Raw genomic sequence first — 23,714 nt, forward strand, 5'->3', positions numbered from 1 at the left:
TTCCCATTCCACCAAAGCTTCAAATTGAGTCGGTCTAGGTCTTGGTTCAAGTTTCATCATTTTGTCTCTCAAATTTCTCAAAATTGCCAAATCAAATGATCCTCCTTCTGGAAAAGCTAATACACCATCATTCTTGGTATAATGTACCCAATTTTCCAACCAAACACACGCATGGTAACCATATTTGCTCAACATATAGGAAGCTGGCGTTTTCGGTGAAGGAAGTACCTTTCCCTCTCTCGTAACTATCTCTTTGTCTTTTACAAACACGTTTTTAAGCTTTTTAAACCATGAGGTTTCTTCCTGTCATCATCATAATATTAGTATGACATTGTTGGTAAACTTTCCTGCTTTCAAAAGATCGTGTACTATTCTGTTGTTGATTCCGTAACACCAACCTATCACAGCGCGGTTCGCACTAATGCACCAGTTAGAACACGATACGTCACTATAGTGCTTAACCAATAGCCTTTGCTGCTTTCTGTGATGAACCAATCAACTCCTACTCTGTCTTGGTCACGCGGACCAATCCCAGCGCGACACTTTGACGTCACCAGCGCTCCGGCTTCTGCAGCGCCGACTGATACCTCCTTTACAGGATTTTTTCAAGAAGCCGTATTTACAAGATATTTTACAAAATCAGTTAGTAACTTACACAAAACAAATCCAATAATCTGTTTCGCTAACAAAGTGATAGAATTTTCAATCGGACAAGTATTCTGTAGCCGGAGTAGACGATGCTTATCTCCTCAGAATTTTTAGAGTCGCCGATAAAGCAACACTACTGGCTTTACCCTTCTATCAGGCAATAACGATCTCGCTTCTCTAGGGAAGCACATATAATAGTGTCAGTCCCAGAGTTTTGCTTGAACGCGTTTTACAATATCATTTACACATGTTCATACGGAAAACCCTATTCATATTTACATGAACTCTGTGTTACCAGTAGGCAGCGCGTCCACTAACCCACCACAGAATTCCTCTTTTGTTAGCAAAAGAGAGACGCCACTCCCTTTACCCTTCAATCAAGCTTGGGTTAAGAACTATTACTCTCCCAGCAGTAAGTTTTAGTCCGGAAGCACAGAATAATCCCTATACTTGAAGGCTGAAATTTTATAGACTGTCCTCACTATACATTTATCCTTTCACACCTAAGGTCCCTAAACAGTGATATGCGCCGATACCACCGCGGTATTTGACAATACCCCTTTTTTGAAACAGACTAATTCACTGTGCGACTACCTTGCCACACTTCCTCCACCTGCAGACGGAGGCACTGGCTTCACCCTACTCTATGAAGCCTTTCCAGGACCACATGTAATGTAATACAAACTCAACAGATGTTAGTCATAATTCTGTACATCAAACTCTATATAGTACTTTACCATAACCCTAGCTAATTTCCTTAGCAACCACTACTCTGCTACCAAGTATATAACTGCTACAACGCGGCTCCAGAAATCATTTCTAATTAACACTCGCCATTACCCTGAAACCTTAAACCACACATCAGTGGGGCCCATAACACTGCGCATTTACCCTGTTCACTTACACTCGGCTTCAAGGCTCTGGTGAATCGCGGCAGAGAAACGCTGTAACATTTAGGTGGAGCGTCTAAACCTATTTATCTATTATTTACACCTGCAGATTTAAAGACATTTACCATGCTTTATTCAGACTTGAATTATTCAGACACACCACCATAATGGCAATGGATCTGCTAGAATGAAAATTAGGCGTAGGAAGAATTCAAAGACCAGCTCTTATTTCTTCATTTCTTCTAATTTTATTCAAAACCAAAACTTTAACATGTCTGACATATAGACATTAGTAAATCTTTATTCAGTAAAACTTAAACTTTATTTCAAAATGATCATTTTATTTGAGCTCAAGAAAAATCGCTTTATTATAGAAGACAGTTAGAATTAGCAAAGAACAGATAGTTCCAAAGTCAATCTCTCCTAACATCCCTAACTAACACCCTCATCTTATCCTTCAATCCTGCAAAGCAAACAAGGAAGAAAATCAATTAGAAATCTTACATCCAGGAATCGGTCAGCAATCGGGCAGCATCTCCGATAGAAATGGAAAAAGCGACCCCAACTAGACAAATCCAGGGTTTTTTATACCTTAATTCCCTAACTTAATCTATCTAAAACGTAACTAACATCTCTTATTCAGTTTCTCATTGGACAATTTAGGGGTGGGTGAGCATCATCTGACCATTACAGCATTCATTTCTCAACGTGTCAGCGAAAAAATAAAGGGGCTTTGTTTTAGGACAGTCTTTGGCCTAGACATTTCCTTTAGTGGCAACATCCACACTTCTTCCCAGGCTCTGAGCACGACATCATCTTTGCTTGCCAAACATCCTAGGTTCTGGGCCACATCAGCCTTGAACCTCCTCGAGCACAGGCAGTTCACTCTGACTTGCAGGTTTTGGCGCGCCTGCGCTGTCCAGCTCTGCTCACAGTTTTACCCAGGCAGCCATTTTTGCACAGGCCTCAGAGGCCACTTTTGGAACTAACATAGAAACAAACACAGATTCGTGTTAAATTATGAATTTAAACCCATTCTTTAAACCCAGACTCCAGCGTATCCAGAACGCCTCGGCGAGACTCATCCTCGACGTCCCCAGACAAAGCCAAATCTCCAGACACCTGAGAGACCTGCACTGGCTCCCGATCAACAAGAGAATCACCTTCCGGCTCCTCACCCACGCACACAAAGCCCTGCACAACCAAGGCCCGACTTACCTCAACAGCCGCCTCAACTTCTACGCTCCCAAACGCCATCTCCGCTCGACCAGTCACGCCCTCGCCGCCGTCCCCCGCATCCGAAGAGCGACAACAGGAGGAAGGTCCTTCTCCCACCTGGCCGCCAAGACCTGGAACTCCCTCCCTCCCGACCTACGCTTGACCCAAGACCACCTCTCCTTCAGGAAGAAGCTCAAGACCTGGCTGTTCGAGCAGTAGCGGACCCCCCCCCCCTAGCGCCTTGAGACCCTCCGGGTGAGTAGTGCGCGGTATAAATGCCTATGATTGATTGATTGATTGATTGATTGTTTACCTTCCACCTTACTAATGTTTCCCAATCAGTTGTTACCTAGCACATAAGCCACATAAATGCGTTTTATACTTACAATTCGACCTCTCCATCACATAATGAATACAAAAAGCACATTTAAATTGCGTTTGTTTACGAATAAGCTGCACATTAGTTCACAATACAATAACAATACATATTAGCTGGGTTTATTTATGCAGCATGCAAGCAACGTTAGTTCTCCCCATGTGTAAAATAAAAATAATGTGTGCACTTTATTCTATGGTTGGTTCATTTTGAAAAACATGCAATCAGTGAACGTTACTGTTATGGGACATTAACTTTACGAGGGGTACACAAAATGTTGCGTTTGCCACCTCGCTCCATCACCAGCATGAAATCAGTGAAAGCATTTAAAGTTTTTGGGAGGCTGTTGGCCGTCAAAGCCATCAAGACAGTGTATTCAGCATATGATAACAAAGGTACTAATTTGCCTCCTATGCTAGGGAAATGCAATTGCTGCTCCAGTAAAAATGACTCCAAACCATTTGTGTATAAAAGGAATAAAAACGGGGCCAGTATACAACCTTGGCGAATCCCCTCTGTAAAAGCAATTGACCTTGTCTTTTCGCCCCCAGGACCATAGCGAATGACAACAGTAGTGGAGTCGTGCAACCTGTGCAATAATGTGATAAAAGGTTCTTCAAAGCCCATTTTTTCCATTAATTTTCTCGCCTATCCCCGATATACTGTATCAAATGCAATGGATTAGTCCATGAAGGCCAAGTGGATTGACCCCCCATGGCCTTCATGTACTTCATCATAATCAGTGATGAATTGAGGCATTGCTCGTTTGTTCCTATACCCCTTCTGAAGCCATATTGTGTATTGGAAAAAAAGTCCAGAGGCATTAGCCTATGATTCCAGGCGTACAAGTATTACCCTCCCAAGACTGTACATGTGGCATTGATTAAGGAGATGGGTCTGTAGCATACAGGATCATACCTTTTTTATAGATTGGCACTACTACTGCCTCTTTCCACGATAAAGGAATGCAACCTTCTATTGCTGCTTTAAAGACATTAACCATCAATGGGGCCCATAGTTAGGGATTACTTGTAAACACATCCAAGGGCACCGAATTGGGCCTGGTGCTTTCGAGGAAATACCCTTTGCCAGGGCATCCTCAACCTCACTTTAAGTCAGCGAACAACTAAATTGGTATGCAGTATTCACATTAATTACTTCTTCTTCCCTTTGGTCTTGTGGTGAGATGTGGTTTGGGTTGAATATTTTGGAGAAGTGGAGTACCCAAGCTTCTCCTGATATAGTTGATTCCATACCCCTGGCTTCTTAGTGAAAAGGGGACGGTTAATAACTTCCCAGAAACTCATAGAATCCCTGAGATTGCTGGCTCTTTCAAGATCTTCCCAGGCCAGTCTTCTCAATTCAACCTTCCTCTGGCCAATAACACTTTTATAGGTTCGTCTTGCTCTCTTATTTAAAGTTTAGTACCGCTGGGTTATATACAAGGCTTTGTTAAGATCTTTATATGCCCCGGTGCACTCAGCATTAAACCATCTTGGTTCCAATATTTTTACAAAGTAATTCAAAGACTTGTATAACCACATCTGGGGGTGAATCATAAGAGAAACATGACATGATTTGGCTTAAATTAGTTTTTACAATATTCTCCTCAAATTGAGAGGGATTTATCTTAATCCATTTTAGTCTCACTCCCTGATTGCGGTCATACTTAAGTGGGTACCTATCACACTTACCCACCTGCGCCGTTACATACAAAGAAACAGTGAGGGGATTATGGTCACTGGCAGGGTTTGGTTCAACTGCATCACTATCTACAAGACACGCATATTTTCTAGAAATTGGCAAAAAATCAATTGTACTTGTCTTGCCTCCACCTATATAAGTTGGATACTGTATGGGTGGGGTACTAACCAAGGAGTCGACCAAGCATAAATCGTTTACGACAATGATGGCATTTAATGCTTCAACCTGCGGAGTATGTTTAGAGTGTGATAAGGGTTGATTCTCAGTATCAAGTACCCCACATACTTCATTTTCACTATACTGACACAATGTGCAATTAAAATCGCCTGCCCAAATTATACATGAAGGATAATATTTTATTGCAGCCTTATCAATTTCCTGCTTAATGGTATTGATGACTCCACAGTTATTTGAATAAAAAATATTGTAATACCAGTGGACCAGTAATATTGTAGCATCAATCAAATCAGAGATCAGAATAAGCTGGTATCAAGGGGAATCAGATAGGTTCTCTATTTTCACTGACTCAAATTTAACAGAAATCAATGTCACCAATTCTCCCTTTGGTCTCCATGCGGGTGATGGTGTTGCCTGGACGTTAAAGGACCAATATCCATCTCTGTCGGTATCGTCCTTACTCCAGATTTCCTGGGCACAAATAATGTCAAATGTCTTAACAAATTGTAACCAAGTCTCATCTATAAATTTTGAAGAAGTAACCGCGATATTCCAAGAGATGAGTCTAAGGAGACGAATATTATGATCATAGGCTGCTGTAACTTCCCCAGAGATATTAGGAATAACTGGAGCTGCAGGCAAGGGTATAAACTAATTTCAGACTCCTGATCATATGTGCGAAAGGAGGCAGCCATGGTATCTGGTAAATTAGGGACTTTCTCTGGTTCCTTGTTTATGAGGTCCATTTTATCCAAATTTCTCTCAAAGGGAATTAGTAAGTCTATATCTCAAAGTGCACTCAGTGCCTCAAAACGATTTGGGTGGACCCAAGGAGGGTGGAGAGGGTACTCGTTTGCCCAAAGGAACCTCTCCCTTCTCGACAAGATGCCATGAAGGTCTGGGTGGTTGAGTGTGTTATCCCCCCTGAACTTGCGGGCCAGTTGACCGTTCTGTCTAGCATTGTCTTGACCAAGCCAGGGATCTGAATGATAAAACTATACAGTCTCCAGGGAAGGTCTTAGTGGATTGCCCCACCCACCCAATCTGACGCACCATCTTAAATTCTGTGAATAACAAGTTATTATTAATCCCCGTCCTTGCACTCAGGAAGTGCATTTATTTATTCATCAATGTTGACCAATGCTCTGAATCCCCGGGCAACAATGGAGGAATGTTAGCCAATACCACAGTGTATGGGGTTGCATCTGGTGGTAAATGCAAATTGGTACGAGGGTTACAAGAGCTTCTATGGTCAGGGATCTGTCCTTCTATGGGGCTTATGGTCTGAGATCTCTCAACCTGAGAGCGACTAATCTTATCAATATTGGCTCTTCTTGGGGCGTGTTTCATCTTCTCCTGCTTAGTGGTCGACCATTCTATCCAATCGCGAGTCTCCCACTCCTGGCAAAAATCGCTGAAAAAGCCATGAATCTCCAACTATCAACCTTCATAGAGGAACATAAGTTACTGGATGAATCTCAGTTCGGCTTTCGCCAATACCACGGAACAGAGATTGCCCTGGTTAAAGTGGCGGACAACATAAGATCCATTCGTGATGTTGGAGGAACAGCAGTCTCGATACTGCTTGACCTATCGGCGGCCTTCGACACGGTCGACCATGCTACTTTGGTCGACCGTGTCGAAAGCATGGGTATCCAACACAACGCCAAGAAACTTCTGGCATCCTTTCTGGCGAACAGGTCCCAGGTGGTCACTATTGGATCCTTTCAATCACCCTCCTTGTCTCCGCCTTGTGGAGTTCCACAAGGCTCATCCCTCAGTCCGACACTATTTAACATTTATGTGTCGGACCTTGCCAAAGTCATTCGGGCACATGGGATGAGCCTTACATCCTATGCAGATGACACTCAGTTGGTCCTCGCCATCAGGAACGATGGGCACAAAATAGCCAATAATTTTAATCAGGGCATGCAGGCAATAGGGAATTGGATGGCCTCCAATTGCCTGAAATTAAACTCCGACAAATCGGAAGTGGTCATTTTCGGCAACTTGACCCCAGAATGGTCCTCCCTCTGGTGGTCACTATCCTTGGGCCATCCCCCGGCTCCGGTCAGCAAGGTGAGGAATCTGGGAGTCATGTTTGACAATCGCCTTAATTTTCTACCCCACGCAAACCAGATCTCCTCTTCGGCCTTCCACAAACTACGGCTCATTAAAAAAATCTTGCCATTTTTACCCGAGAAAGCCGGAAAAACTCTGGTAAGCTCCTTGGTACTGTCTACACTAGATTATAGTAATGCTCTGTTTCTAAGTGCCCAAGAAAGAGTGCTACATAAAATGCAAATTATTCAAAATGCAGCCGCCAGGCTCCTCGGACGAATTCCTAAACACCAATCTGCGTCAGATACTATAAGAAAGTTGCACTGGCTTCCTGTAAGAAATAGAATCAAATTTAAGTCCCTCTGCATAGTTTACAAGGCTCTTCACAATGTCGGCCCTGCTTTTTTTACTCAAAACCTTACCCCCTACAGCCCCTCCAGAACATTACGCTCATCCAGTTCACACGAATTGGTGGTACCCCGCACCAAATCTGTCTCATGGGGAGACAGAAGATTCCTTGTAGCCGCACCTAAACTCTGGAACACCTTGCCATACTCGATTAAAACCAGTACCTCACTCTGGTCTTTTCGGAAGCAACTTAAGACCTGGCTTTTTAATCAGTAAACTCTAGCCCCCTTGTTGGTTAAACACTGCAGAGATTCCTTAGCGCCGAGATGCCCAAGGGCCGTCGTTCGCGCTCTATAAATGTCCTAATAAATAAATATAAATAAATAAATGTGATGTCTGATTACCAGAGTACATACTGCCCTTGAGCACGGCAAATCGTCCCGAAGACTCAGAGGTGGTCCCGGGTGATGCACTCCCCCCTCATTGCAATACCCTATCATGGATCATTAGGGGAAATAACCTATACCCTCTTTTGGGAGTGATCATGCAAAGTTGGGGTGGATCCACTAATCACTGGCTTTTCGAGGCTAGTTAGTCTTTCCTCGATTAAAGTTAACTTTTTCAATATCGGGTCAAAAAGGGCTGAGACCGTTAACTCCAGTCTTTTTCCAAAAGTATTTCCCCTCCTGGAAAGGTAGTATTCCCTTGGGAACACAGACATAATATCGACTCCAAAATATCGTTTGGAGAAAATATCGACTCCAAAATATCGTTTGGATAAAATATCGACAGGACAGAATATCGACAGCCAAAATATCGTTTTTAAGGTAAGTGAAGTAATATCGTTTTTAAGGTAAGTGAAGTAATATTGTTTTTATTTTTAGGGTTCATGGTCAGTTTTGGGTTTTTGGGTAAAGGGGTATTTTTAGGGTTCAGGGTCAGTGTTGGGTTTTTGGGTAAAGGGGTATTTTTAGGGTTCGGGGTCAGTTTTGGGTTTTTGGGTAAAGGGGTATTTTTAGGGTTCAGGGTCAGTTTTCAGTTTTTGGGCAAAGGGGTATTTTTAGGGTTCAGGGTCAGTTTTCAGTTTTTGGGTAAAGGGGTATTTTTAGGGTTCAGGGTCAGTTTTCAGTTTTTGGGTAAAGGGGTATTTTTAGGGTTCAGGGTCAGTTTTCAGTTTTTGGGTATTATTTTATTATATTTTATTACTATATATATGTTTAATAAATATGAAATAAAAAAATATTTATTTAATTTTCATTAATTATTTAAATATTATAAGTTAATTTAAGTAATTTTAAGTATATTTTAGTAATTAATTATTAATATTAATTTAATTTAACACTGTTTTTAGTAAATACGATATTTTTTACAACTATATTTTTGTAAACGATATTTTTAACTCGATATTTTTGTACTTACCTGTTTGTAGATAGAAACTCGATATTTTGACTGTCGATATTTTCTCAACGATATTTTTGATGGTCGATATTCTGTCCGTCGATATTCTTTCAGTGATCCATTCCCTTGGATACCACATCTTTTAAAATCAGAGAAGGCTCCTGATTATGTCTTTCTCAACTATCTTGCTCCTACGTATGAGTGGTTTAGGCAAGAGGTAGTTTTATTCACTAGGGGTCTGCCCTTTACTTTTCTTGGCTGGCGGTGCCTGGCCTTTACCATGCTTGAATTTTGCTTTTTGGTCCCGTGGCACTACCAATAGTATCAGCAGCATTAGTAAATTCTGTGTCCGAGACACTAGAGTGTAGCATACTGAAATGCAATGTATTTGCTTTCAGATTAGACTGTAGCACAGGGATAGCGGGAGCAGGTCTGTTATGGGAGTTTTGGGGCTCCAGGGATAATCTACGCTCTGTGAGCTCGATTTCATGAATGTGCGCAGACTCAGCTCTAAACAAAAAGGCATCCAGAGTCCCCACAAGCCACTGCCCATTTCCACCTCTAGTCCTGCTCATTTTTTTTACCCCTTGGGCCACAACAAATGGCAGTAATGTCAATATCACAGTACCTTAGATGGTAATACTGGTTAACCCTTGGTCCATAGATTTAAATAGCAAAACCCAGCTCGGCCTCCTTCGATCTCCTGACGGGCCAGCCCTTGGCCCGGGCTTCGCGCTGCGGGAGCCCTGGCCGGCTTATAAGCGCCTCCGGGCACTCCTCCCCTTACGTTGGCGATGGACCTGACGCATGGGCTGCTATGCAATGTCGTCCGGTGGTGCAGCAGCAACAAAGTCTCAAAGTCTCAAAGTTTCAAAGGCAGTCGAGTGTTTGGGGTGCAGGAGAAAGCAGGGCTCGAGTCGGGGTACCACGCGGGTGGAAGGCGTCCCCCCACTTATTTTACCAGGAGCTCAATTACTGGAGCAAATGGAGCCACACATTCACTATTTGGCCTCTCTGGGGCGAGATCGGAGCTCCTTCAGAACGCTGCTCACGCGCTGGCTTCTCTGATGCAATCGCATCTAAGGGGTGAGCGAGGGGAGGAAATGAGTCTGATGGTGCAAGCTACCTTTCGTGACGCCACTTCCTGTCGTGACGTCAGCGTACCCCTACTTCTTTTTTTAGGACTTGTGCCCTGGGAGAAAGTGATGAAATGCGGGTCCAGTTTCCAGAACCCCGACCTTGCCAAGATCCTTCCAAAAGCGGAAAAGATATTGAATTCCTCTGTCAGAAGTGATTGCATGTATAGACCATGCAGATAAAAATATATGTTGCAAACATTGGGCCATTCATCAGCTCTATGTAGTTTTAGCTGTGGCCTCTGCTTTCTTCCAAGGGCTTGAGGATAACTGGTGGTCCCGGCCTATATTTTTGAGCAAGGAATTATGATGACATTGTGTAGTTGTAAATTATCGCAGATCTTTGGGTCCTGTTTTCTTCGGTGAGTTCCATTAATCAGCAAAGTATCCCACTGTGTAAAGAAAAGTCTGGCAGATGGAGGAAAATTGGGAATCTTTATGAAAGACGAGAACCTCATACCAAGGAAGGGGGAGGCTGCAGCATCGATCCAAAAAGAGCCTAGAAGCAGCATCTCATCTGGACTCCATGAGCGTGAAAAAAAGCACTCCCGGCAGCCACAGCCCTGCCGCCACTGTTCTCTCAGAGCATCCGATTGCTGCCACTGCCCCTGTCTCAGTCTCTGTCTCTCCCAAACACAGCTCTGCCATCCAAGCACGAGGGACGAGGGAGAGGTGATGTAGAGAATGGAAAGGGCGCGTTTCTGTGATTAACACACTATCAGCTCAGACATCTCGAACCTCAGAAGAGAGCCCGAACACGCTCCAGAGACACGAGCAGGAGCGTGCGCTTTGGGAGGGAGGACGAGGGGTGAGGGAGAAAAGTAGACCAAAGTATTTGAGTGTGAAAAAGGCCGCTTTATTAGGAAACAGGTGCACATTACAATATGTAAAACCTGGCAAAGCCTGACAAAACTAGACCTCACTAAATAAATAAATAACTCCAAACCCCGCCCCCACCCCCTCCCCTAAATTTCTTTGGCCCCTCCCCCACCCGACAATACAGCATTAAAACATTACAATAAGTGAAGTAGTGTGGCTCACTGGTTAGAGGCGGCAGACCTGAGAGCAGAGGACGGCCCGGGACCAGGGTTCGATTCCCGGCGCGGCAGGTTTCTGGACCAGGGTCAGCGGACTCGATAATTCTCTCGCCTCGGTGCCCACTCTGATCAGCGTTCACACTCGGCAACTCTGGGCATTAGCTTGCCTCATCTTCACTAACGGCCCCACCAGACCGCCGGGGATGCCTGGTCTCACCCTGGAGATACCCATTAAGGGACCATCTCTCAGGGAAGCCAGGAAGGGTTTCGCAGCGGTCGAAGCGCCTTGGGACCCTACGGGTAAGTAGTGCGCTATATAAATGCCTATACATACATACATACATAACATTATAAACATAACATCATCAATAAAGCATTACATCATCCATTAAATCATTACGTCATTGCTTAACACATGGCGTCATCAACAATCCCCATCACATAATGAAAACCAGGCCCTCTATAACCAAAGCCTGCCTGACCCTTCACCCCTGTCAAGACCCCCAAAAAACCTGACGGTCAAGCAATGACCAACTTCCCCTTTACCTGTCAATCAATGAATCAGACCAATACTCACCAAAACTTTACAATAAACAGCACCGAAACAGCAAAAACCCCGCACTGCACCTGTTCCTAGCGACGAATACAAACCAAAAACCCCTTGCACACCTGTTAACAAGAAAACAGCCTCTGGACACAAAAGCAAAAACCATAAAAAGTAAGAAAAATTTCAAAAACTCTACAAAAATTAAGGAGGAAAGAAAATTGTCATCAGAAGTCAATAAAAACGTTGTTTGAGAGGGAGGGAGGGAGGGACAAAAAACGCTAACTATCCTCCTAGCCACCAGGTCACCAAACCTAAAATGGTGGCTAGGGGGAGGGAACATCAGGGTTTATAATTGGGCTGGTAAAAACCTACTAGACCAGCCCAATTCTAGAAGGTTCTACCCATTGCTTAACCCCTCGCAGCCCTCCCAAAATGCCCGGGGGAGGAGACCTCCCTTCGGTCAGCTCCCTCCCCCAAGCCCCCCTTGGGAGGGAGGGCGAGGGGTGAGGGAGAAAAGTAGACCAAAGTATTTGAGTGTGAAAAAGGCCGCTTTATTAGGAAACAGGTGCACATTACAATATGTAAAACCTGGCAAAGCCTGACAAAACTAGACCTCACTAAATAAATAAATAACTCCAAACCCCGCCCCCACCCCCTCCCCTAAATTTCTTTGGCCCCTCCCCCACCCGACAATACAGCATTAAAACATTACATTAACATTATAAACATAACATCATCAATAAAGCATTACATCATCCATTAAATCATTACGTCATCGCTTAACACATTGCGTCATCAACAATCCCCATCACATAATGAAAACCAGGCCCTCTATAACCAAAGCCTGCCTGACCCTTCACCCCTGTCAAGACCCCCAAAAAACCTGACGGTCAAGCAATGACCAACTTCCCCTTTACCTGTCAATCAATGAATCAGACCAATACTCACCAAAACTTTACAATAAACAGCACCGAAACAGCAAAAACCCCGCCACCCAGAAAGGTAGGTGGGGGGAGGAAAACTACACCACCCCCCTTTCTGCCCCCCAACTAGAAAAACATAAGCAGAAACTAACAAAAGTCAACGCTGCATCGACAGTGATCGTGCCAAAACCTCACGCAGCTCCAACAAGTATAAGTCCATCCCTATTCTGGAAAGATGAACCCCATCGTCCCTGAAAAATTCCACTGTCTCGAAGCGTATCTCTCTATGGGAAATCCTGCTGAAACCAAGCAACCGGCAACATCTAGAAACTTCGGAATTCACCTTTTTCCTGGCTCTGTCTACAGCTCTGGGGTTTACGGCTCCTCTCCAAATCCTACGCGGAACTAGTTCAGTCCAGAAAACATGGCAACCAGCCCAAAACTCTTTAATGAGACTCAAATCTTTTTTGATAGGTCGCAACAAAACAACACCCTTCGTGGTACAGAGATCGTTCTCCCCCAAATGAATCACCAGAATGTCAGGACAGAGCCCACCCACCATACTGTTGTTGAGACATGGAATTAACTCTTTCCATAGCATACCACCTTTTCCCTTCCACACAATGTTAAACATGTGAGCATTAAAACCCAAAAGCTCTCCGAAGTAACTCTGCGCCGCTTGGACTCGGGCCCATTTCACGAAGGAATGCCCAACTATCCAGACCGTCACCACTGGAGAACGGGGCCCAGCGACAGATCCTATAAAAGAAAACATAGTTAAAGCTTATGGAAAGGAAGATGACGAATGCGCCTCCTCCGCCTGGCTTCTCACGTAACGCTGAAAGCAATTAGAAGACCAACGACCCAATCTCATGATATCCCGTTGCGTCCATCCTCTATTAAAGGCTTCAGTTGCAGCACCAATCCGGAAAGAATGTGTACCATATAAATTCCCATCCAGCCCCAAGTGTTGTAACGCCTTGCGCAAAACCATGCGAAATTGGTATGCTGTAACCGGAGTGTTATTAGTATGCTGGAAGACAAGAGCATCATCTTCACCCCCCGATAAAGAACGCCAGCGCCGGGCCAACAATAAAGGGCAAGTAATTTTAGGGGATCGCGCTTCCAACCACACTCCCTTTCCCAACTGTTTCTGATCAGTTTTGGAACTAGCTAACCAAACATGTACCCCCTCATCAGAACAAAACACATCACGCCAAAAAATTCCACACTTACATTTGGAACCCAACAACTCCGATACCCTGAAAGCTCCAAAGAACATAAATGCCATTAACATTGAGAACAAGCAAGACTCAAAGTCATCTGAACAAACCGAAGGCAAAATAGCTATCAGCCGAGCCAGCATCTGCCAGGATAACGGGGCCCGTAATCTACTAGAATGGCCTTGTTCTCTAGCCCAGCCCTCAAGCATTCTCCTGCCAATCTCACCTGCTGAAGGAGAATAACCCCAAACCAACTTACCCATGAAAGCTATCCCTGCCAGTTTTCCAGCAATGGTTACTCTAGTCAGACCTTTATCCATGAGATCTAAAATGAATTTCACCACGTCTTCAGAACGACGCCAAACCTCCTCACGCCTGCAAGCGCCGGACTACAGAAACTCCCTCCAAGCTAGAGAATTAGCTGAACGCGTGGACACAGATAAAGAACCTACCACCAATTGTAAGACCCGACATTGCCTACGTGCCACAGATGAATCGGCATCGGGGTTGGTGATCTGTCCGCCTCCCTGGCCAGTCCACGGAATCTCCCCCACTGTGAATGAGACAAAGCATCCACAATGTCATTGTCCACACCAGGAATGTGCAAAGCACGAAAGTGAATGTTGTGTTTCAAACAGCCCAGCACAAATACTCTCATGAGCTTCAAAACCTGTTCATCCCTGGCAGACTGTCGATTAACAATCTCCACCACAGCCATGTTGTCCACACGAAAAAGCACCTTCTTGTGTGCCAAGACCTCCCCCCACAGAGTCAAAGCCACCAGCAAAGGGAAAAGCTCCAAAAAGGTTATGCTGCGACCACCATTCAACCACTCATCCGGCCATCGTTGTGCACACCATCTCCCATTCCAATACAAGCCAAATCCCTCACTGCCTGCTGCATCAGAAAACATTTGCACATCCCACTGGAAGTCAACATCCCGAACCAAAGGTACACCATTGAAAGAAGAGAGAAAAAAATTCCACATTCTCAAATCCTCCTTGACACCAGCAGACAAGCGAACACGGTGGTGAGGCAAATGCTGGCCTGCAAGAGCCCTGCCCAATCTGCGACAAAAAGTTCTCCCTGCTCTCACCACCCTGCACGCAAAGTTGAGGTGACCTAGTAACACCTGAATGTCTCTCACCATCACTTTCCGTTTGGACAACATGTTTTCAAGCAACTTCAGCATCTTTACTTTCTTATCCTCTGGCAAGCGAGCCCGCATTGCCACTGAATCAATTTCAATTCCCAAAAAGGACAAAACAGTAACAGGACCCACAGTTTTCTCGGGAGCTAAAGGAACTCCCAGATCCTCCATAAGCCCTTGGAAAGTGTCCAGAGCAGACTGGCACTCCGTGGAGCCCGGGGACCCGACAAAGAAAAAGTCATCCAGGTAGTGCGTTACCAGTGAGTGACCAGACTGATGAGTAAAGTACCATTGCAGAAAAGTGCTGAAACGCTCAAAAAGAGCACAGGAGATGGAGCAACCCATCGGCAATGCCTTATCCACATACCACTTTCCTGAAAATTGTATGCCCAGGAGACACCAGTCATCCGGATGGACCGGCAGCAGCCGGAAGGCAGACTTAATGTCACACTTAGACATCTCAGCAGCTGCGCCCACGGTCACAACAAGTGACATGGCCACGTCAACTGAGGAATAAGAGACCGAAGTAGAATCAGGGTCAATAAAATCGTTCACAGACGACCCTTCCGGCCATGACAAGTGCTGAATAAGCCTGAATTGTCCCGGATCTTTTTTAGGGACTACTCCAACCGGTGATATTATCAAATTATGGATCGGCCAATCATGAAAAGGGCCTGCCATCCTTCCTTCATGCACTTCCTTGTTTAATTTTTCTTGTACCACTGCGCCATGCGCAGACGCTGATTTCAAATTAGCAGACCATCTCCTTTGTCTGGAACCCATGTAACCCAAACGAAATCCAAATTCAAAACCTTCCAACAATGTCCATTTCACAGCTTCATCATCATAATCCTGAAGTGCAAGGCGCAACTTTTCCAACTTAACCGGTGTATGAGCCCTGGGGCCCAACACCCTGATTACCTCTAGATCCCCTACCCCCTGAAAACTGTTGGGATGTCCCCGAACCACCTGCACCTGACTGTTTGCCCTGTTGACCTCCCGCTGTCTTGTTATCCCAGCATCTAGCCAAGGGGTGCCGCTTACCACAACCGGAGCATTCATGTCTGAATTTACAATACTCTCTACTACAGGACCCTTTGTTAAACTCCCAGCACGTGCCAACTCCATATTGTGTGTTTGAGCTACTTCCCACCCCTCCCCTGGTGGGCTTGCCCTGAAAGGGCCGGTAAATTAAGGGGAGACCACTAGCAGTAAAAATCATCTTACCCCCCGATGCTGACCCCATGGTGTGCTGCCATAAATCAGTGTCCAGCTCTCCCCACTTGGCCTCCGGGTCCCAAGCCATCCTGGCCCTGAACTTCTCATCATATTGGGACCAAGCAAACCCCCCCCCGGTAAGCTGCGCCTTACGTATAACATCCATGTATTTAAAAAGAGACACGCTGCGCTCTGGGAATTTCTCACAATACACACTCGCATATATAAGGAATGCAGCCGTCCAATTCTCAATGGTTAACGGAACTCTAGGTCGCTTTGCAAGCTCAAATTCTTCTTCTTTGGACCCTTCTTTGGACCGTACTTCCCAGTGTAGCAACTTAAGAAGCTCAACATATTCACCCTTCCAAATTCTCTCTTTTGTACTCAACATTTAATGGGCACCCAAAGGCTTCGTGACTCCCATATAAGGCAGTTTTTTAATTTTCAATTCCTTGCTGGCCAATGGCTCTTTTACACCACTTGAAGCCTCAGTGCCCGTACTACTCTCCATTTTACCTGTAATGTCCAGAACATCATCAGTGCCCACAGCAGTGTCTTTAACGTAATGACCCTTCAGCAACCGCCCTTCACCAACCCCAACAGCCCCGTCCCCACCTGTGCCCACAGACACCATAGTTGGTTTGGCCTTTGTAGCTAACTGCTCACCTGGTAACAAGGAGACCACTCTCGCAGGCTCAGCCCGAGGTGCCGATACCAATGTATCCCGTCTTGGAGGCGCCCTGACTGACGGGCCGTGTACTCGTCTCTCCTTTACTTGACTTTGCACCGCTTGAGCCTGAAAAACCCTACCAGATACATGAGAGGGTACCCCCCCCTCCACGTCCCGTAACTCTCCTTCTTCGGGACTATCTTCATCATAATCCAGTACCACTGAATCGAGTTCAGCAGGAAACACCACACTACAGTGTAGGAAGGTGGATATCTGACTATGGTTACCCCCAAACTTGTTGCCTGGTGTTTAGCTGGTTTTTGACTTTAGTTGGCCTGGGATCCTGCTATCCAGGGCCCCAGGCTAATTGCTCTCTCCTTAAAATGGACTCCATGTACCTTAGGTACATACACAATTGGAATTGGCACACCTTATTGGCCCCTGTAACAGTGTACCCAGGTACCCAGGGCATAGGTGCTTCCAAGGCCTACCAGGGGCTGCAGCATGTATTATGCCACCCCTGGCCTGGCCTCCATATTTGACACAACTGGCTGATCACTCAGCTGGGGTAAGTCGGTGTAACCACCCCTTACTTAGGTGTAGTATGCCTATACCTAACCTAAAATGGACACATATGTTCCTATCAGCCACTCCTATGGAAGGCCTCATCAATCCTGGAGGCAGAGTGCTTTGAAATATGTGAGATGGTGCTCTGGCATGAGCTGAGCCTGTCTGCAGCTTTCGGAACCATGTCCTTTAGCTGTTCCATGATATTGCCATACCATATACTCTTAAGTGCATTATGAACCTCGCGGTTAAATGCTATCTTAGGTTTGGCTTTATCAAAACATGTCGAGTAAGGTGTCATACGAATTGGAATACTACCCCCTCGCCAGTTCTGGCGACGGGGGTAGCATTCCACCCTTCTAGAGGGACACGACATGTACCTAGCCTGAACCCCGGTTAAAGTTAAACAGAGCCTTAGCATCTCAAAATGGATGCTGCCACCACAGACACAAGTCTGACCTCCTGCTGCTGGGAGTCCTTCCAGCGAGGGCAGCTTGGACAAAGGGTTTCCTGCCTGGGGAGGTGCTAGCACCACTCCAGACAGGATTTTGTGTATTGGGTAGGACAGGGCTGAATAGAATCAGACATGCCTGGGGCACACAAGGTGTCCCTGTGCATAGGCCAGTTCAAACCGGTGCTGGGGCTTTCCAGCCCCAGTCCTGGCGCAAAACTGGACAAAGGAAAGGGGGTGTAACCACCCCCCTTCCTGGTTCCACCCAGAGGAGGGACCTAGTAGGTGATCCGGCCCCCCAGATTCGAATAAGAGTGGGAGCTGTGTCCTGAGACTTCAGATCATCCTGAATCAACTTGAAATACAGAAGAAGACTGGACTTCGACATTCTGCTGCACAGAAGACGGAAGAGAATCTCCCTTGTGGCCAAGGAGTGACCACCCTGTGAACACAGGCACCAACCAGCAACTCGACGTCTGCTTTGCCGCCGCCTCCCACCAGAGCCCGAGCCCAGAGCCTGACAAGACCCAGACTCCCAGACTTCTCACAGCCCGATCCACAGTCCCTGCAAAGAAGGGACCCGTGGAGGCACCGAGAGACGTGGGACCGGACATCTTGGAAGACCCCTGAAACGCTGACTGCGCAGCATCAGAGGCACCCTCGATGCTGTGCTTTGGGGTTTGAGAAGCCCCAACCTCGAGCAGCCCTTGCACCGAAGATCAGCCCCCCAGCATCACCACGATCTGCGTGGGGCCCTTTTGCATCGTGCCACTTGACGCGCCTAACTGTCCACTTGCCACGCGGTTAGTGGCCATCTTGGCGACGAAACCTACAACTTTCACTGCGGGTCTGGTTGCTCCAGACTTGCCCTTGCTCCTGTAAAAAGGAGCCCCTGCTCTGACCTTGCTGGTCTGAGTAACAAGCCTTTTTTGATTCCTGCGTGGCTTGCATTAGCCAAGGCCTGTTTGCTTCTATCAAGTCGCCGACACCGCCAACAGCGAGAAGCCTGCGTGGGACAGCTCGTGACCGACTCCTGGATGTCTTCGACCCCTCGTGTCCACGGGGCTGCAGAGAGAAGCTACACCTCGACGCCTGTTTGCACCCGACATTGCCTGGTTCCACTCTGGTTCCACGGTAGTCACTGGCTAGTGACTTTGAACATTGTCCCCTCTGCTTTCAGGTCTTCACCTCTTCAGATCCACCCTTGGATCCACCGGAACTCTTCACATCGAGCCGCCTGCAGCATCTTCAGCTCCAAGCACCATCGACCTGCGTGACGAAACCCGACACTACTTCGACCCTATGCACCCGCTTCCTGTGGGTGAGGTAACTCAGCTCCGCCGGTGTTCCCACACTGGTACACACCTCTAGTGTCTGTGTCTCAAGTTTCAGCTTTCTAGGTCACTCGGAAGGTTCCTTCCTAACTAACTTTGTACTTTTTACGCACCATTGACATTGCATTGGTAAAGCGTGCACTTTCCGCACTGCTCCCGAGTCCCGCGGGCCTTTCCCGACTTCTTCACTGCTAGTCCCGAACAGCTCCAGCGATTCCCCAGGCCCTAGGCCTCTTCACTTTCCCCATAGTGGTTCTTATACCACTATTTTAGTATATGGTTTAGGTGGCCCCTAGGGCTCATCCATAATTGTGCAACTTTTGTGTATTTTAACTGTGTTTTGTTTTAACGCATTTGCTTCTGTGCTCATAAAGAGTATCAGGGATATTTGTAGTAATAAATCCATACATATTTTCAATATATATCTGTGTGGTGTCCTTTCATTTGGTATTCAAGGGATTGTGTATGGTAAAACAGCTTGCTTCACATGCCTTTACAGAGTTTAGCCTAAGACTGCTTAGTCCATGCTACCCCTAGGATAGCTTGTCTATAAGGTTGACTTTACAACCTGCACCATAAGGGTTGCTTGGCATGGTACAAGGTGATCACTAGAACTAGTGAGCATCATATACCAGGCCAACTTCTCACATTGGTGAGCAGCGGATTGGGATTTGAGCTTGCTGTTGTTTTACCATTACAATCTTTGAAAATATCATTTGAAAGATCATACAGGTACCTGATAGGTACACTAAAACAAGACTAGATATACTTAAGTTCTACTGAACTTAGTTGTTGTAGAGGATAGGGAGTAGCACACCCTGACTACAACTACTAGATAGGTTTTGTAGGAAAACACCAGTGTAGGTAGATTGCAACACATCCACCACACTAGAGCAATGTCTGGAGCAGAGGGATCCAATGGAACCACCTCTGTTGAGAGTGACCCTCCAAGGGCACCATCCAAATTTGCTACCTTTCCATTTAAGGAACTGAGGCAACTGTGTTCCATGAGAGGAATCAAAACAGGTCCTTCTCCTACAGCAGGACACCTCAGAGAGCTTTTAGACCAGTCTGAAGCTCTAAGGGACTCCAAACCAGGCCCCTCAGGGACTGGAGATGGAGGATCCCCCACTGAAGATGATAACTCTGATGCCCCTGCCCCTGTCGTCCAGATAGATGAGGAAAACCAGACCACTGGGAATACTCAGCCTGAGGAAGAAGAAGAGGAGGAGGTGGAAGAAAGTGATTCTGATGATGGGAATAGCCAGGTGTTAGTCAGCAGGCTTAACCAGGCTAACTTAAGCTTATTTGGGACTGAAGGTGGGTCCAACCCATTCAGACCCCCAAATGGACTTAACCAGGAGCATAGGAGGAGGAGGAATCACTCAAGTGAATCCAATACTTCCCATGTTTCTAGAGGTTCTCATGGCAACTCCAGAAGGGAGTTGACTAGCCCTCAGAGAAGGGAACATGAGGCCAAAATGAGAGAGGCTGAACTTAGGATCCAGAGACAAGAATTAGAAGTTGCCCTGGCCAAAGAGAAACTTGCTAGAGCAAGGCAGCCTACAGAGAGTGGATTAGATTCCACTGGTGGCAGCACTATCCCTAAGGATAAAGACAGGTCCTATGACAATAGAAACCTGAGTACGATTGTGCCCCCCTACAAAGTTGGGGATGATATCCACAAATGGATGACTGCACTTGAGAGAGCTTGCAAAGTACAGCAGGTCCCTCAGGAGCAGTGGGCAGCAATCTTGTGGCTCTCCTTTGAAGGTAGAGGCAGAGACAGACTCCTCACAGTTAGTGATGGGGATTCTAGAAACTACCTGGTCCTGAAGAGTGCTCTGATTGATGGGTTAGGCTTAACCACTGAACAGTACAGGTTAATGTTAAGAGACACCCAGAAGACACAGACTCAGGACTGGTCTGAATTTGTTGAATGTGCCACTAAGGCTCTGGAGGGCTGGTTGCTGGGAAGTAAGGTTACAGACTATACAGAATTGTATAATTTAATTATGAGAGAGCAAATCTTAAGTAATTGTCAAAATCAGCTTCTGCATCAGCACCTGGTTGACTCTGATCTGACCTCCCCACAAGAATTGGGTAGGAGGGCAGACAAATGGGTCAGAACCAGGATCAGGCCTAAGAACCAGGGTGGTGACCAAAAGAAAGAGACTACCAAGCCTCAAGAGGAGGGTGGGGATAAAAGTAAGGAAAAGACTTCCCCAGGGCCCCCAAACTCCAAGGATGGGGGTGGGTCCCAAGACACTTCTTCAACCCAGAAAAAGCCTTATTGTCATGTCTGTAAACAGGTGGGGCATTACAAAACAGACAGCTGTTGTCCCAAGAATGGCAATAAAGAGAATATACCTCCAAAGCCAGCTCCAACACCTCCTGTTACTGTCAGCAGTAATCCCCCAGGAAGTGGGAGCACACCCAGGAATCTGGGTGGGTTTACTTTTGGAGGACAGGTGGATTCTGGCCTAACTAGGTCCCCTACCTCAGATACTCTTGTCTATGTGACTGGCATGGGGTTTGCCAATTTCACTGCTTGCCCAAACACTTTGAGCAAGTATAGACAGGAGCCCCTCATCAATGGCTTGAAAGTTGAGGCCTTTAGAGACACAGGGGCTAGCATCACCATGTTGGCTGAATGTCTAGTCCCCTCAAGGCAACTTTTACCTGATGCCACATATCAGGTGACAAACATTGATGGAATAGAAACCAATCACCCCATGGCAGTAGTAAATCTTAGCTGGGGAGGTGTCACTGGCCCAAAGAGAGTGGCAGTGTCATCAAACTTGCCTGTAGATTGTCTACTGGGGAATGATTTAGAAATCTCAGCCTGGGCTGAGGTGGAACAAGAAACCCATTCTAGAATGGTAAATCTCCATGGAAAGGTTAGTGGGGCTGTGATGGCTACAGCCCCAATCCAAGATGTCCTTCCTGAAAAGGTTGGTAGGGCTGAGCAAACCTCAGCCCCATCTTTAGCTAACTTCCCTCCTGAAAAGATTAGCAGGGCTGTGATGGTAACAGCCCATACCCAAACTGAGTCTCCTCCTGAAAAGGTTGGTGGGGCTGTGATGGCCACAGCCCAAACTCAAACTGATACATGTGTTGTGAAGCCTGAAAAGATGGATCACTCCACACAGACAGAGAGCACTGAGGAGGAAGAGAAATCTCCCTCCCACCAGACTTTAGGAAAGGATCAGCCTCCTCAGGGAACTGATCTTACCCCTGATGAAGGAACTGCCCCAGAGGTAGTCAGGCCTAGCCTGACAGAGCCTCTGATGTCAGTGGACCCTTCTCAGGTGGGACCCAGTCTGGAGCAGGTATCCTGCCCCTCTCTACCTTGCCTTACTCAGCCCAGGGCTGCAGAGGACAAGAAGGACAGTGAGCCCCAAAGGGCCCCCTGTCAAATAAAGCACCCCCATCAACCAATTAGGGGCACCGAAACTAGTAGCCCTAGTGAGGTGAAAACTTTAAATACTCCTGAGGGAGCCCCCTTAAAAGTAGTTAGGGACCTCCCACAGATGGATTCTGTTGGGCACAGCCAAACCTGGGACCCCAAGGCCACAAACCTGACCTGTCCCTCCAGTAAGCCAACAAGATGGACCCAGCCTCCAGCTTTAGGTAGCCAGAGGTTGACCCTGAGAGAACAGTGCAACTCAGTCAAAGAAAGAAAGGCACACATGGTGGAGAGTGATTGGAGGAAGCTGAGTCCTACAGAGGAATCTCACTTCAGTACTCCATCCCAACACCAGCCTTTAACTTTGCAAAGACACACCACAGGTAGAGATTCCCTATGGTGGAGACCCTCAGATACCCTTAGGGTGAGGGATTGCTTAGTGGACCATGAGACAGGGGGTAACCAAGCCAGAGCTGGTACTTCCTTATATGGCCACTTAGGCAATATAGGCTTACCTGGTCAAGGATAGCCTTATCTCCTTTCGTTTGGGGGGGGGGGGGTTGTGTAGGAAGGTCGATATCTGACTATGGTTACCCCCAAACTTTTTGCCTGGTGTTTAGCTGGTTTTTTACTTTAGTTGGCCTGGGATCCTGCTATCCAGGGCCCCAGGCTAATTGCTCTCTCCTTAAAATGGACTCCATGTACCTTAGGTACATACACAATTGGAATTGGCACACCTTATTGGCCCCTGTAACAGTGTACCCAGGTACCCAGGGCATAGGTGCTTCCAAGGCCTACCAGGGGCTGCAGCATGTATTATGCCACCCCTGGCCTGGCCTCCATATTTGACACAACTGGCTGATCACTCAGCTGGGGTAAGTCGGTGTAACCACCCCTTACTTAGGTGTAGTATGCCTATACCTAACCTAAAATGGACACATATGTTCCTATCAGCCACTCCTATGGAAGGCCTCATCAATCCTGGAGGCAGAGTGCTTGGAAATATGTGAGATGGTGCTCTGGCATGAGCTGAGCCTGTCTGCAGCTTTCTGAACCATGTCCTTTAGCTGTTCCATAAGTTCAAGTTCAAGTTCGGGCATTTATATAGCGCACTACTCACCCAGAGGGTCTCAAGGCGCTGGAGGGAGGGATTCACTATTTGTTGAATAGCCAGGTTTTCAGTTCTTTTCTGAAGGAGATGTGGTTCTGGGTAAGGCGGAGGTGGGTGG

This window comes from Lissotriton helveticus, chromosome 3_1 (assembly GCF_964261635.1).
Source record: "Lissotriton helveticus chromosome 3_1, aLisHel1.1, whole genome shotgun sequence".
Taxonomy (NCBI): Eukaryota; Metazoa; Chordata; class Amphibia; order Caudata; family Salamandridae; genus Lissotriton; species Lissotriton helveticus.